The following is a 14,724-nucleotide window of genomic DNA, read 5'->3' as shown; positions in this document are numbered from 1 at the left end:
ATTTCCTGCAGGAGGCCAGCGTAGGCTTCCCTTCTCCCAACCAGTATTTTCAAGTGGAATTAAAAAATAACCAAAAATCTCCCTCTGAGGAGCAGGAGGAGAAAAAGGAAGGAATCAAGGGTATCCCTTCCTAGTCTTTCACCACTAGCACCACTTGATATTCTGGGGCTGTTCTTATAATTAAGTGTAGAGGAAGCAGACCTGCACATAGCCTCCTAGACCTCCTGCAGCTGCAACCCCTCTCAAAGCCACAAAGGAGGAACAAAGCGCCCTTCTGCCTTCACCCCTTTCCCCCTAGCCTCACTACCCTGCTCTAACTTTGTCTTTTTGGCAGTTAATTTCCTCTGATGGTTATGTTAATTTTTATGGCTTCCTAATGATCAGAAATATTTGGCAGATTAACATCCTTTAACTTTCCCCTTCCTGTGGAGGTGAGGAGTGTGCAAGGAGACTGGGAGGGGGCTAAATGGTGAGAAACAGCTGGAAAATGCAAGGATGAAACTCAAAATTCTGTGCCAAGCATGTCAAGAAGACAGTGAAAGATGGACACAGTGAAAGCCTAGAGAAATTAAAACCAAATTAAAAAATAATAATAAGGCTGAAAGATCAGAAGCAGAGCCCCTCCCTCCCCCCTGCATGGTTTTGTACTTTACTCACTGCTGACAATCCATATGTTGCTTCCTAGCAATGCTTTAAAGATGGCTACACCTGTCAGGGTGTCTGGGAGGCAAAGACAGAGCAGATGTTGAGATTTGTGTCATGGAAAGGAGAAATTCATCTTGTCTAGCAAAAAATGACATGCTCATGAGTGTCCTGAAGGGGTCTCTCCTCTATTGCCACACTCCCCTTTTCCATAAGGCAGTGGTCCCTTCCTGGTGCCGCAGATGGGAAGATGGAATTGAATTTTACTGGCGTTCAATCAAAACAGAATAATGTGTTTAATATCCCTGCAGTGTAAGTGAAAGGGAGAGATTCATGAACTCATGGGAGGTGAGGGATTCCAAGCAGTGCTTCGATATCCTCTAGTATACATAAACGTAGAAATCACAGTGGAAAATATGGATAAATCCAGGTTAAGATCTCGGCCTGCTCCCCCATGTTGCTACTTAAGTTCAAGCCTTTCTGACAAAGGTATGGCACTCACCAAAAGAACAACTTAATTAATACAAAGGTAGTCAGGCGCCCTGAGCTTAATCCCAGAGGAGGGTGATTTGGTGGCAGTGTCAAGGGGGGAGATAAATGCTCCTGATTGGCAGAGGTAATAAGTAGGGGAGAGCCTTACAAAAGAAGTCACTAAGACTTCCACTTTAAGTTTCATTTAAAATCCAGTAGGTAGTAGTCGCGGGGTTTTAAATCTGCTTACAAATAGCAACACTCCATGTACATCGGGGAAAAATTTGGAAGTCAATAAACCACAATGCTACAGGTAGTTGGGTTAGGAGAGTAAAATTATGGGTAATCATTGTCTTTTATAATTACTCTAATTTTTTTCTAATGCGATTATGTAATATTTATAATGATGGATGTGTGCATGTGTGTGTATATGTGTGTTTCTCTACCTTTGGTGTGCATCTAGGGAGCTTGTAAAAAATGTGAATGCCTGGGACACACTTTTAACCTCCTGAAATAAGTAAGGAAATAAAACCAAATATAATAAAATGCAAAAATTGAGTCCTACCCTAAACTAATCTAGCTTTCTCAGATCTGTCTAGGTGGTGTGGAGTTGTCTAGCAAGCTTTCCTACATGGTCTGCATTGTATTCATTTTGGCCACCTCAAGCTTATTCCAAAAGAACACTGCTTTCTATGTAATTTTCCCAGAAAATATTTTGCAGTTATGCATATATCTAATTCTTTTCATAAAAAAATCTTTAAACTCTGCACTTTTCTCTCGTAGATGTGCTTTTCTATATCCAAATAATAAAGCCCAGTGTCTCCAGAATCCCCGTTTGTTCCTGTCCATTTCTCATACATATATGCACACTTCTACCTCACAGCAGTGGTGAGTCTACACACACAGACGTGATTCCTTTACTATTATATAAATTTAGTTAATTTAGTAAAAAAAAAAAATCAGTGTTAATCACATTTGTGGTTGATTGAGTGAAGCATTTGGGAGGATTAAGAAAAAAAAATCTTTGTTCAGTGCGTATCACTGTTAGTCAAGAGAGTTGACTCAGTTAATACTGAGGATGTAGGTGTGCAGGTGCAAAGAGGCATTCTTCTTATTTTAGCTCTCTGGTGACAGAGCATAGTCATATAATATAGTTTTCTCATCTTAATTTCCATGAGTCCAGTTAATAATGGTAATTGTATCAAATAAAAAAAAAACCCTCATGGTTACAATGCTACCTCATGCACAGTTGATTGTACACACACGAACACACACACACACACATGCACAGAATACACATCAATTAGAGCTCTGGAGATTGCCACCACATTTGCATAAGGGTGTGGTGATCCATGAGTGTTTTTTTTAAAGACGTTGTCAATGGGATTGAATAGGTGCTCTCCCCTCCCCCAGTTAACTGCACAGCACTGCAAGAAAAATGCCAGGACACTTCATTTTGTTTTTGCCTAAGCAGGAGCTATTGATGCAAAGGAAACTCATTTCCCCCACCATCAGTCTGTGCCACCAAATGGCTGTTATTACATAGAGTCAGCTGGCTCCTCTGCCGGAGCTGACAGCTGTCCATTCTCTGGACCTGGATTGGATCCCAGAGCTGGGGCACAGGGTTCCACAGCTAATGAGATGTCAGCTTCTTCAAGGAGGGACCACCCATTTGTTTAGCTATTTGTAAGACAAGATCTTTGAACTTGCGTGCTGCCCATTTTTCCCAGACCGAGCATTTCTAGATAGATAGCACTTATTAATAATGATAACACACTACTTGATTAGTCTTTTCCACTTCCCAGAGCATTTGCACATCCATTATCTCATTTAATCTATTACTGTGTCTTGCAATGAACATTAGTCTTTGCGACTCACGTATAATTCTCTGACAAGCTAGTGACCTGGCCTTGGATTACTCATAACTTCTCATAGACCCAAACTCAAGATCTTCAGTGACTGAAAATGTTTCCTTTTATCTACCTGATATCCAGCTGAAATAAATTTCTGTTCAGTCTAGCCTGAAGGCAGTGTCAGCCTATTGTTTCTTCAAGTTTGTCTGGCTTTCTGACCTTGTGATTCTCCCATCTTCAGAGCAGGGTCCCTATAACCCCACCTTTAGTTTCAGTCTTATGAGAAACTCTGAGAAAACTCTTGTCCCCGGGGAATGGGAAATGTTGCACGTAAAGTTTATGCATTCACTCGCCATTACTGAGCACTTAAAATGCTCTTAACTCCTATTGTTTCATTTAATATGTGCAACATCTCTTCAGTGGGTGCATCTGCTCCATTTTAGAGGAATGGGAACTGAGGTTTAAGACCACATACCTGTAAGCAGAGAAACAACATTCAGACCTAGTTCTACATGAATCTGAAACCACTGGTCTTTTTCTCGAATTCCTTGCTGTCTTTGCACTAGGAGCAGCCCTTGCAGGCAGTGTTAGCTGTTTCTCTCTGGAGAGTCAGCAGAGTTCCTTTAGTCCTTTGACTAATGGTAGCCATATTCTACCTGGTGTTCCCCCAGGCCCAAACACCATGTGTTATCATAGAAGGTGTATCTTTCTCTCTCCTCTCACATTGTACAATCTTTATGGGTAGTCACAATTTCTTACTTATTCTTATAGTGCCAGCCTCTAGTAGAGTTCCTGGAACATAGTAACTACTCAATAAATGTTTATTGAACAGATGACCAAATGAGTAAATATATCCACACTAGGCCTGTGAAGGATGAAATTTTGAGATTCTGCCTTGAAAAGCAGATGCTCACTTCTTTAGGGCCATCTGGGTCCTATATGCTCCAAGTTTGGCAGCATTCAACATCACTAACCATGCCTTCTCAGCCTCCCTAGTCTTGCAATCATTTTAGCACTCCATACAGAGACTCAGAACTGGCAATTTCTGAAAATGATGGGAAAGTGTTCCTTTTTTCCTCCTTTGTGTGGCTTCTGAAGCATGTCTCCCCTGGAGCACACTTAGCCAGCCTCTGACAGCTGCCTCCACCATCCCAAGTTTCTAAAGCCTGTGACAGCTTTCTCTGACCCATTGAAGCTCAGTCTTATGATAAATCCTCAATGCTCCTCCAACTATCTCTGGTGAAACAAAAAACTGTTTTTTTCCCAATTTGTTATAATCATTAAACATCACACACTTGGATGTCATTGCTCTACCTAATTGATATAAAAGTTTCTAGAGCCTTCCTCTCAAGTTCTGCACCTATCTCCTCACTGACTAGGAATGGCATATGTGTTGATGCCATAGACAGCACTTGAAGAGGACCCCAACATGGATCACCAAATTCTGATTTTACCTGTGGAGAAGAGGGTCCAACAGAAATAGAATCCAAGTCACAGAGTAATTTAAATTTTTCTAGTAGCTGCATTAATAAACATAAAGAGAAACAGGTGAGATTAATCTTAATACTGTATTTTATTTAACCCAACATCTCCAAAATATTAGCATTCTAAAATGCAATCAATATAAAATAATTAAGATATATTCTTTTTTTGTGTTAAGCCTTTGAAATCTGGTGTATATTGCATACTTACAGCACATCTCTATCTGGACTAGACACATTGCAAGTGCTCAATGACATGATGCTAGTGACTGTTGGATTGGACAGTGCAATTCTAGAGCCCTCACCGCTATCACGCTTACTGGCTCCCCAGGCCCAAGAGCCCCTTAGGGATTTCACTGTTGCTCTACAGAAGGTCCCTCAGTTATCTTCAACCTTCAGAAACTTCCCCACTCATCATGACTCTTGCATTCAACTTCAGGCAGTCCTCTAGAATGAAACATTTAGTTCTAGTCAAAGTAGTAACAGAAAAGATAAAGGCAGCAACTGGTAAGAAGAAAGATACTCTCACACACAGGAGATACAGATTGTGATTCAGCAAACCATTTTGAGCCTCTGTAAGGTGTTAGGCATGGCTGCTATGTGGACAATCGGCCAGAATCTGTGCACTGTGTCTCTTTATTTTGTGTAGTTGGAACGAGCCCATTCTTAGATTCTAAAGAACCTAGGATTCATTCTAGCACAGGAAGAGAAAAGATCCCGAGATCAATAGGCTGCCTTCAGTTCAACCCTGAGTCAATTTCGCTCCTGGTCTTACCTTGAATTCCTAGGTCTGCACTGACTAGATTCCAGGTCTTTCCACAGTGATATCATATCTGCCTGGGTTGTTGCTCTTGAACCTGTCTTCTTTTGGTACTTGCTACCAAACTATTTAGATGCTGATCTTTTATCTTTATGGAACCTCCATCTTTTACTGTCCTTGTTTCTGCTTAAGAACCATTCTGAGTCACTGTAGACTGACTGAGGATACTTGTGATCCATTCATCCTCTGCCTTGCAGAATAGTTTTCAAGTTTTATTTCAACTATTGCACTTAACTCCTGTTATCCATTCCTTAATCTTCATTTGACCTTGCATCTTTGCCTTATATGTGCTATATATACATAGACTGACCTAGCATTCCATGGTTTAATCCCTAGTCTTGACAGTTATTTTTATTAAGAAATATCTATACTCCCCCAAAGCTAACATAGGTAAAATGACTTATGTTTTAGTGACAGGTATTTAGAGTCAAAGACCATGTTATTAAAATAATCAGCTATAGAAAGATACCTTCTCTCCAAGTTTCTTTCCAATTTGCAGCATAGAAGCAGTGGCTGGTTAGCATCTGGGTATCCTCGAGACATACTGAGCATTCCATTCATCATACATGACATTTGCATATTGCAAATATCATACTTTATGCACATGCCTTCCAGGCTAGTCTAGAGAGTATGACTGCTGCCTAATCCTCACATAAATCAATGCACCAGGGAGTGCCACTTCTAAACAGGGGGAAAATCAAGGGTTTCTCTGCCCTAGACTCTTCCTGGGACCATCTCATTCTCTTCACATCCCAAGTAGATTCAGTGCTTTCATTTTCTCTTCTTTCTTGAAGCTATTCAAATTCTATTAGCCATTTGTGAATATTATTTTACACCATCTGCATTTTCTCTAAGTTGTGATAATGACAGCTGCAATCATTTGTATGCATCTTCTGTGCAGGATTTTTTTTGTGTGTGTGGAAGAACAAAACCTTTCCTTTGTGTGACCATGTATCCAAATAGAAAGATGGTTTGTTTGTAAATCTGTTTCTCCTCCAAACAATATTTTATTTGCTGAGGAGACAGAAAGAGAAGATATTGAAAGAGGGAAGGCAAAAATATTTGATCTGAAATGACAATGTAGATTTGCTTTTTCTCATTCCTTGGTTTGCTGCCTCTTAATCAAAGTTGACCTCATAACTACCATTAGATTCTGTTTTCTGCTTGATGGCCTTCAGGGTATTTTCCCCATGCCACTACCACTGTAAAGTCTCCCTCCTTCTCTTTGTGTCTCAGCAGAATAATGCATGTAGTCAAGCTTCTCCTTTCTTTCTTACCCAAGAATGACTCTTGTTCTTCTTTGGGAAAGGTGTAAGCTAGGTTGGGAAGCCAGAGAAACCAGCCATAATCTATCTCATTGGGAAGTCATCTGTCTGTCATTGTTTCAGAAGGGTGGGTATGATGACCTGGGAGCAGAACCTGCCCCTTTATGAGATCACCTGATACATCATCCAAAAATTAAAAACATGCTGGACTCCAATTAGGATTTAAGTTGACCTATTCATGGAAGGTTTAAGTAAGTGTTTCAAGGAAGTTAAGTCAGAGGAATGTCATTTGCAGCTTGATTCAGCTAACCAATTTCCTCCTGCCACGCAAGGAGCCACTTGGCTACGTCATAGTGCAGGTCTTTGGGCACTGCCCCAGTTGCATAAGGCTTTTTTTCCTAACTGCCAATCTCACCCAGTCCTTCTTCTAATAGACCCTTCTGGAAGGCTTTACTAATATTCAATGGCTGAAGGCTTCATCGGGATATTAATAGTAGGAGTTGGGATAGCTTTCTTCCAGGGCTCTCCCTGATGTCAAAAAAAGAATTGAGTGGGCTTTGCTCTGATAGGATATGTGAAGAAGATAGTGTCTCTTTCAACCCAAGTTTGGTCCGCCAGCAGAAATAGCTATGGTTACATGTCTCCAGCATAACTTAATTGCAGACACTCTCAGCACGAGGAGTGTAAATATTCTTCTATAATTTCCTCTAGGCCTAATCTCACGTAAGATATACATATTTCTTCTATTGAAATGTTTTTGCTTTCTGTAAAATTATAAACCCCATCAGTATTTTGCTAAAGTACTATACTGCCTCCTTATTAGACTTATTTCCATTTCATATGGTCCCTTGGTTAGCTAAGAATACCTCTGTTGTCAAAGCCACCTGTGATGGATATGCCATTCCAAATAGTTGTTCTCTGATCTCCAAATTTCTCCCCTGATTTAGGCTAAGAGTGGAGGATATGTTTTCAGTTAATCATATCACCTTCTTGTTGACAATGATTATAAAAGAGGGAAGTGGAGGATGGGAAGAAAGAAAGGAGAAAACGGAAATTTAAAAAAAGAAGTAATAATTTTACAGTAATAATTTTTCTTAATCTTTAAGGCAGATTAAGAAAATAGAGTCAAATCACATCAAAACCTTGAGCCTGTGCTCTTGTCTGGTAGAAAACAGGAATCTGTCTATAACTGAAGAGATACTGCAACCAGGTCATAGTGCTGATGGGTCCTCATATACCCTGACATAGAGCTATCTTCTGAGGAATTAAAGCCATATATATTTCTGTACACTGGGAAGAGAGAAGAGGTAAAGAATAACCCTGGCATGAATGGAGAAGCTAGCTTCACTAAGCTAAACTAGGTAACATAAGTCACCCAAAGCATTCTTTACAGAAATAAACAACATAGTTGATGACTTCTAATCTGTGACTGCAATTGGGAGTCAAGGACTAATGGCTATCATTAGTGGTTTATCCTTTGGCTTAAGCAAAAAACAACAAACAAACAAAACAAAACACAACACACAAACACACACAAAATCTAGCTCTACTTCACACAGGCCTGGGACTAGGCTAGGAAAAGTGGGGCGCTGAGGGTGCATAATTTAAGGAGATTGTACAAAAGTGAGTGAGTGTTTCCCAAAAATTTGCTCTCAAGTGCTTCACTTACTTCACCTTCGTCCCAACCCTGCTTTCAAATATGGAAAAGAACTTCCCTAGGGGTCAGGGAGGCCTGCTAGCACAGATATAATTGAATGGCTAAAACTCAGCCTGTATATGTTTCATGTAGTCAACCCCTGGACTTGACAATTAAGTTTCAGATCTGTCTTTTTAACTATGGATTGCTGATTTCATATGTTGATATTCATGATGTAATACTTTAAGGCAGTAAAGTTGATTATGTACTTTCTTCTTTGTAAAGGGACAATCAGGCCCTTGAGAAGAGGGTAACAGGAGGAAACGAACATTTATTGAACACCTACTGAGACAAGTGACATTATTTGACCAACCTAGTATCATGTCCTACTCCTTTTGTCCTTTGCCAACTATGAAGAATGAAAGCATCAAATACTTTCCCAGCCTCCTTTGCAGTACTGATTACAGAGTCACAGAGACTGGCCAATGAGGCTGCAGTGACAATCTGCTGAGTTCCTGGCATAAGGATGCCAGATTTAGCAGATAAAGTACAGGATGCCCAGTTAAATTTGAATTTCAGACAAACCACAGATATTTAGTATAAGTATGTCTCAAATATTGTTTCGGAAATACTTATACTAAAAATGTATTCATTGTTTATCTGAAACTCAAATTTAACTGGGGATCCTGTATTTTACCTGGCAACCTTATCCAGGCATATATTTTCACTTTGTGTAGGGCTCAGAGTGTCCCCGCTCCTTTCTTCTTGTCTTAAACAAGGACTAAACCAGTCAAAGTAATCGCAGAGATGCTGACTCAGAGCTCAGACATCCTGAAGTCTCTGACTAAATGTGTAAAACATCCAAACTCTGGACTATTTGCTTTGTGACAAAAATAAACTCTCTTTAGATTTAAGTCATTATTAATAGGGTTTTCTGTTGCTGAGACACAAAAGCATTTGAAATTAACACACCTATTCTGTGCCAAACATGATGTCGTGTCTCTATACCTTATCTTATCTTATTTAAATATTTATAATTACTCTATGAAATGAGTGCTATTGTGCCTATTTTCAGATGAGAAAACAGAAATAAAAAGAGCTTAAGTATTCAATACCTTGCTCAATGCCTCATAATAATAATGATTAATGCTGATTGTGTACTTAGTAGGTTCAGACACAGATCTAAGTGTCTACATGTATGCACTCATTTAATCCTCCCAGCAACTGTTGAGAAAAACATTATAATTATTGTCCATTTTATAGATGAGAAAACTGAAGCAAAGAACGATTAAGGAACTTACCCAGTGCAACAGAACTGGCTTCAAGTCCACACAATGGGGTTTCAGATCCTACACTCCTAACTTGTATACATACTGGCCTGAGATAGAGCTGATATTCACACTAAGCCTTACAATACTAAAATCAGTGTTCTTTTCACTGAGTCTGCCTGGTAAACTAAGGAGTACTGTGCTGGCCTGCTGGATTTCCCAAAGCTTCTCTCTCTAACCCTGATAACTGTACCTTACTTATCCTCCCCTGCAGGTTCAACCTTGTACAAATAGGTTTAATCTGACACAAATTCTGGCTTTAAGCAGGTGGCATGAAGCACCCTCCCTCCGTTGCTCATGGGGTTGGCATCAGTGATTTCTGGTGTTCCAAGAACCCAGTCACTGCATTCCCCTTATTCCCAAGAAAGTAGGTTCATGCTCTGTACCACCAAGTTGCATAATGAGCCTGGTCCCCCAAAGGCAGTTTCTTGCCTTTCCCAATATCCTCTTACTCATCCCAGTGCATATTTCCAGCCTACTAGAAGCTTAATGATTTGTTCCCTTCATCCTTACTGAGAGAAATACCCTGGTGTTTTCTCCCTACTTATTTTCTTTTTCTATGCCTCAAATAAATCACCTCTTTGAGGAATCTACTCTCTAGACTCCTATTTCTGTCTGACTTGCCAAAGATAACAGATCCTTGACTGTGTTCTCATAGTTGCCTCTAGCCTACCATGACCTTCTGGGACTACTTGGACTCCTTCCTGGTCCCAGATAACTTCACTTGGCCTATCCTGCCTGTGATCAAATTCCTCTCATGACAAGCAGGTATTTACTTCCCAGTTTTGCCTGGAGCTTGTCCTAATCTTGGAAAGAGCTTAGGGTTTGCCTTAATGCCCTCTGACAGCACAAGAATAAACACATTTTATTTTAGGGGTGTATTGACAGGTTGTTTTTTCTAAACAATCCCCAAAGGCAAGGAGGTGTGGGCTGGGCATTCACATACTAAATGAGAGAGTGTTTTTTCAACCTTGTTTCTTGGGTCACCAATCATTGAAATAACAGTGAACTCAGTGTCTTGAAATAGAAAGAATCACTGTTTGCTTGTACAATGATATTTAATTTGCCATTTCTAAGAGGAAAGACATGTTCAGAGTGACAGGAACTCAAGTTCCTTAATCTCTTCTTTTAAAATCATATCAAACCATTTACATATTCAGGCTCTGTTCAATTTCCATCTGAGGTCATCTCTCTGGATCATTTTCTATGCCCTCTGTAGATTCAAGTTTAGTCTTCTTTTTCATAATCAGGTGTGTGGCACGCAAGTATGGACAGAGGAGCCTGGGGATAGGAAACCATTATCTCCTTTGTTCTTGAATTGCTCTCTCCGTGTGTCCCTGTTTGTAAATATAGAGAACCAAGCAATGAACAAGTCAAATTGAAGGACTTTAGAAAAAGCTTTCTTGATTTCACCTCAATTCCCAGCAAAGCAATTGGTGGTAACATTTTAGAAGTAAATGAGGTTTGATTGCAGAGGGATTTTCCTTTGGAACATCTCTACCCAGACACTTTATTCCTTACTAGAATGTTTAAAGGTTGACTACCCGAGATTCAAGATGGCAGAGGAGTAGGTGGAGGTGGAGTTCATCTCTCTTCACAGACGCAGCAAGAATACATCTATAGATGCAACAATTCTCACAGAACACTGGCTGAAAACTAGCAGAAGACCTTGAACACCTGAAGGGACTATAAAGATCCTTGCATAACTGGGTAGGACAGAAAAAAAAAGGGAGAAGAGGAGGAGAGGAAGCAGGAAGGGACCTGCACCCTGGGGCAGGAGAGCTGAAACAGAGGAGAGATTCCCGAATTCGGGGAAACCCCCCCTCCAACAGGGAAATAGATTGGGACAGAAGGGAAGCATTTGAGGCTGTCAGAAGAGGGTGAAGCAGCCAATAAGTGGCAGATGGGACAGAGTGAGAACTACACAGACGGTCCATACCGTGGACCTATGTGCTTCGGACTGGGATATGTATTCACAGGGGTGCAAGGGGGCTGGAAGCTGGTACATGGGGATTGGAGAAGGGGCCCAGAGCAAGAACTGCTGTTGGCTGTGGGGAGACGGACTGAGGGGACGGGAGGGATGAAATCTGCAGCAGGGAATGCCTATGGAGGAAGACTGGACTGCCATGGAAGCAGGGCACTACTGCTGAGTCACATGCAGGGGGAGGAGCCACTATTATAGCCTCTCTCTCCCCACACACTGGCACCTGCCGACAACAATAAAAAATTCCCGCTCAGGGCTGGTCCTCATGCATCTACTGCAGGGTGCCAGAAAAAACCTGGCCAGGGCTGGCCCTCACGTGCCTTACACTGGGCACCAGAAAAGGCCCTCACTAGGGTCATATCTCCTGTGCCCGTGGCCACTGGCTTCCCTGTGCATTCAGCACCACTGGGGCTCCCGTAATCCAAGCAGTCATACCACCTCTGTGCCCGGTCCTCACAGGGGCAGACCCAAGAGCTCCAAGGCAGCCTCAGGACTGCATGCAGAGGTGGGGATAAAACCAAAGCTGAACCCAGGGAGGGGGTGACTAAGGAAGAAGATCAAAAATCTTTCCATCAGCTGTACAAGTTGCAGATTAAATCCCTGTGATCAGCTAGGTAGACCCTGCATTATGGAATATCTGAGTAGACAATGAGTGTTCCCACAAATGAAAACGGTCTACCTCTGGCAGCTGTGGAATTTGGGGGCAAGCACATGCAGGAATTGGGTCAGATCAGAGTCTGGGTGGTCCCCATAGGGCCCACAGCAGGTCCAGAGACCAGCCCAGAGGAGAGGAGGACCTCTTGGGGAGGTGGAGGTGGGCTGTAGCTCACAGTGTGTGCAAGGACACTTACAGCTGAGACCCCAGGGAAACAATTATTACTATTAATTTTATTATGGTTTGATTCATTCTGTTGATAGTTCTAGCTTTTTTTTTTCTTTTTCGGTTTTTCTTTTTTTGTTTGTTTTTTGTTGTTTTTTAATTTAGTCTTTTGAAATCTCCATGTTTTATAACATATTTTTTTATACATTTCTATTTTTACTTTGCTTTTCTGTTGTCCTGTGTTTTTTTCCCTTTTTATTTTATTTTATTATTTTTCTAATCATTTTTATTGGTTTGTTCTGTTTCCTTGCTTTATTCCTCAGTTGGCAAACTGCTTTGGTTTTGTTTTTAGGTTATGTGTTTTTGTTAGTTTTAATCCAAATTGTCTGATTTCATTTTTGAGTTCTTCTATTTGTCTGGTTGTTCTCTTGCTTCTTGTTTTATTTGGCTCTTTTTTTGTTTCATTTACAGGTATGTGTGTTTCCTAGTTTCTGTCTTTGTTTGTTTGATTTTGTTTTTACCATATCTCTGGTGTTTTGTTTGTCTTTTTTTTAAAATATATTTTCTATTTTTTTTTAATATTTCTGTTTCTATGTTGCTTTTCTGTCTCTCTATCTTCTTTCCCCTTTCCCTTTTTTTTTTTTTTAAATCTTTTTTGTCAGTTCATTTTGTTTCTTTGCTTCATTCTTCAGTTGGCACTCTGCTTTGGTTTTGTTTTTTGGTTTTGTGTTTTTGTCAGCTTTCTTCTTAATTGTTTGATTTCGTTCTTGGTTTCTTTTGTTTGTCTGGTTGTTCTCTTGCTTTTTAATTTATTTGGTTCTGTTTTTGTTTCTTTTGTGTGTGTGCATGTTTCCTTGTTTCTGTTTCTGTTTGATTTTAATTTTTATCATTTGTCTGGGATTTTGTTAGTCTTTTTCGTGCCCCCCCCACCCTTTATTGCTGGGAAGAGTGACTTGCAGGGTCTTGGTCCCTCAACCAGAAGTCGAGCCTAAGGCTCTGGGGTGGGAGCACCGAGTCCAGGATGCTGGACCAGTAGCGAATTCCCAGCCCCAGGGAAGATTAACTGCTGAGAGCTCTCACAGAGGCCTCTATCTGAATCCAACACCCAACTCCACCCAACTGCCAACAGCTTCCAGGACTGGACACCTCACAGCAAACAACAAACAAGACAGGAACACAAACCCACCCATCAGCATACAGACTACCTAAAGTCATACTGAGTTCACAGACACCCCAAAACACACAACCTCACACAGCCCTACTCATTGGAAGGAAAAGACTCAGCTCCACCCACCAGAATGCAGGCACCAGTCCCTCCCAGGAGGAAGCCTACACAAGACACTGGACCAACTCCACCACTGGGGGCAGAGAACAGAAGCAAGAGGAACTATGACCCTGCAGCCTAGGGAAAGGAGGCCACAAATACTGTAAATTAGACAAAATGAGAAGACAGAGAAATATCTTACAGGCAAAGGAGCAAGATAAAAACCCACAAGATGAAATAAATGAAGAGGAAATAGGCAAACTACCTGAAAAAGAATTCAGAGTAATGATAGTAAAGATGATCCAAAATCTTGGAAATAGAATAGAGAAAATACAAGAAATGTTTAACAAGGACCTAGAAGAACTAAAGAGGAAACAAACAGTAATGAACAACACAATAACTGAAATTAAAAATACTCTAGAAGGAATCAATAGCAGAGTAACTGAGGCAGAAGAACGGATAAGTGAACTGGAAGATAGAATGGTGGAAATAACTGCCACAGAGCAGAATAAAGAAAAAAGAATGAAAAGAATGGAGGACAGTCTCAGAGACCTCTGGGACAACATTAAGCACACCAACATTCAAATTATAGGCATCCCAGAAGAAGAAGAAAAAAAGAAGGGGTTTAAGAAAATATCTGAAGAGATTATAGTTAAAGAATTTCCCAACATGGGAAAGGAAATAGTCAATCAGGTCCAGGAAGTGCAGAGAGTCCAATACAGGATAAACTGAAGGAGAAACATGTTGAGACACATATGAATCAAACTAACAAAAATTAAACACAAAGAAAAATATTAAAAGCAACAAAGGAAAAGCAGCAAATAACATACAAGGTGATCCCCATAAGGATAACAGCTGATCTTCCAGCAGAAACTAAACAGGCCAAAAGGGAGTGTCAAAATATAATTAAAGTGATGAAAGGGAAAAAAATACAAACAAGAGTACTCTAGCCAGCAAGGATCTCATTCAGATTCAATGGAGAAATCAAAAGCTTTACAGACAAGCAAAAGTTAATAGGATTCAGCACCACTAAACCAGTTTTACAACACATGCTAAAGGAAATTCTCTAGGCAGGAAACACAAGAGAAGGAAAAGACTTACAAAAACAAACGCAAAACAATTAGGAAAATGGTAATAGGAACAAACATATCAATAATTAC

General features: G+C 40.5%; 1 long non-coding RNA gene across 1 annotated transcript in view; it reads right to left on the bottom strand.

Moving 5' to 3' along the window:
* LOC309635688 overlaps positions 1-14,724 on the bottom strand; it is a 73,970-nt gene that overhangs the window by 21,784 nt on the left and 37,462 nt on the right. Inside the window, exon 2 of the long non-coding RNA XR_014248967.1 lies at positions 1-14,724. This exon is cut by the window's left edge and continues 21,784 nt beyond it. This is a non-coding gene — a long non-coding RNA (uncharacterized lncRNA).

The sequence above is a fragment of the Balaenoptera borealis genome, assembly GCF_965194805.1.
Source record: "Balaenoptera borealis genome assembly, chromosome: 1".
In the NCBI taxonomy this organism is placed as follows: Eukaryota; Metazoa; Chordata; class Mammalia; order Artiodactyla; family Balaenopteridae; genus Balaenoptera; species Balaenoptera borealis.
The sequence above is the reverse complement of the archived record's forward strand: the minus strand, read 5'-3'. Positions and strand labels throughout refer to the sequence as shown.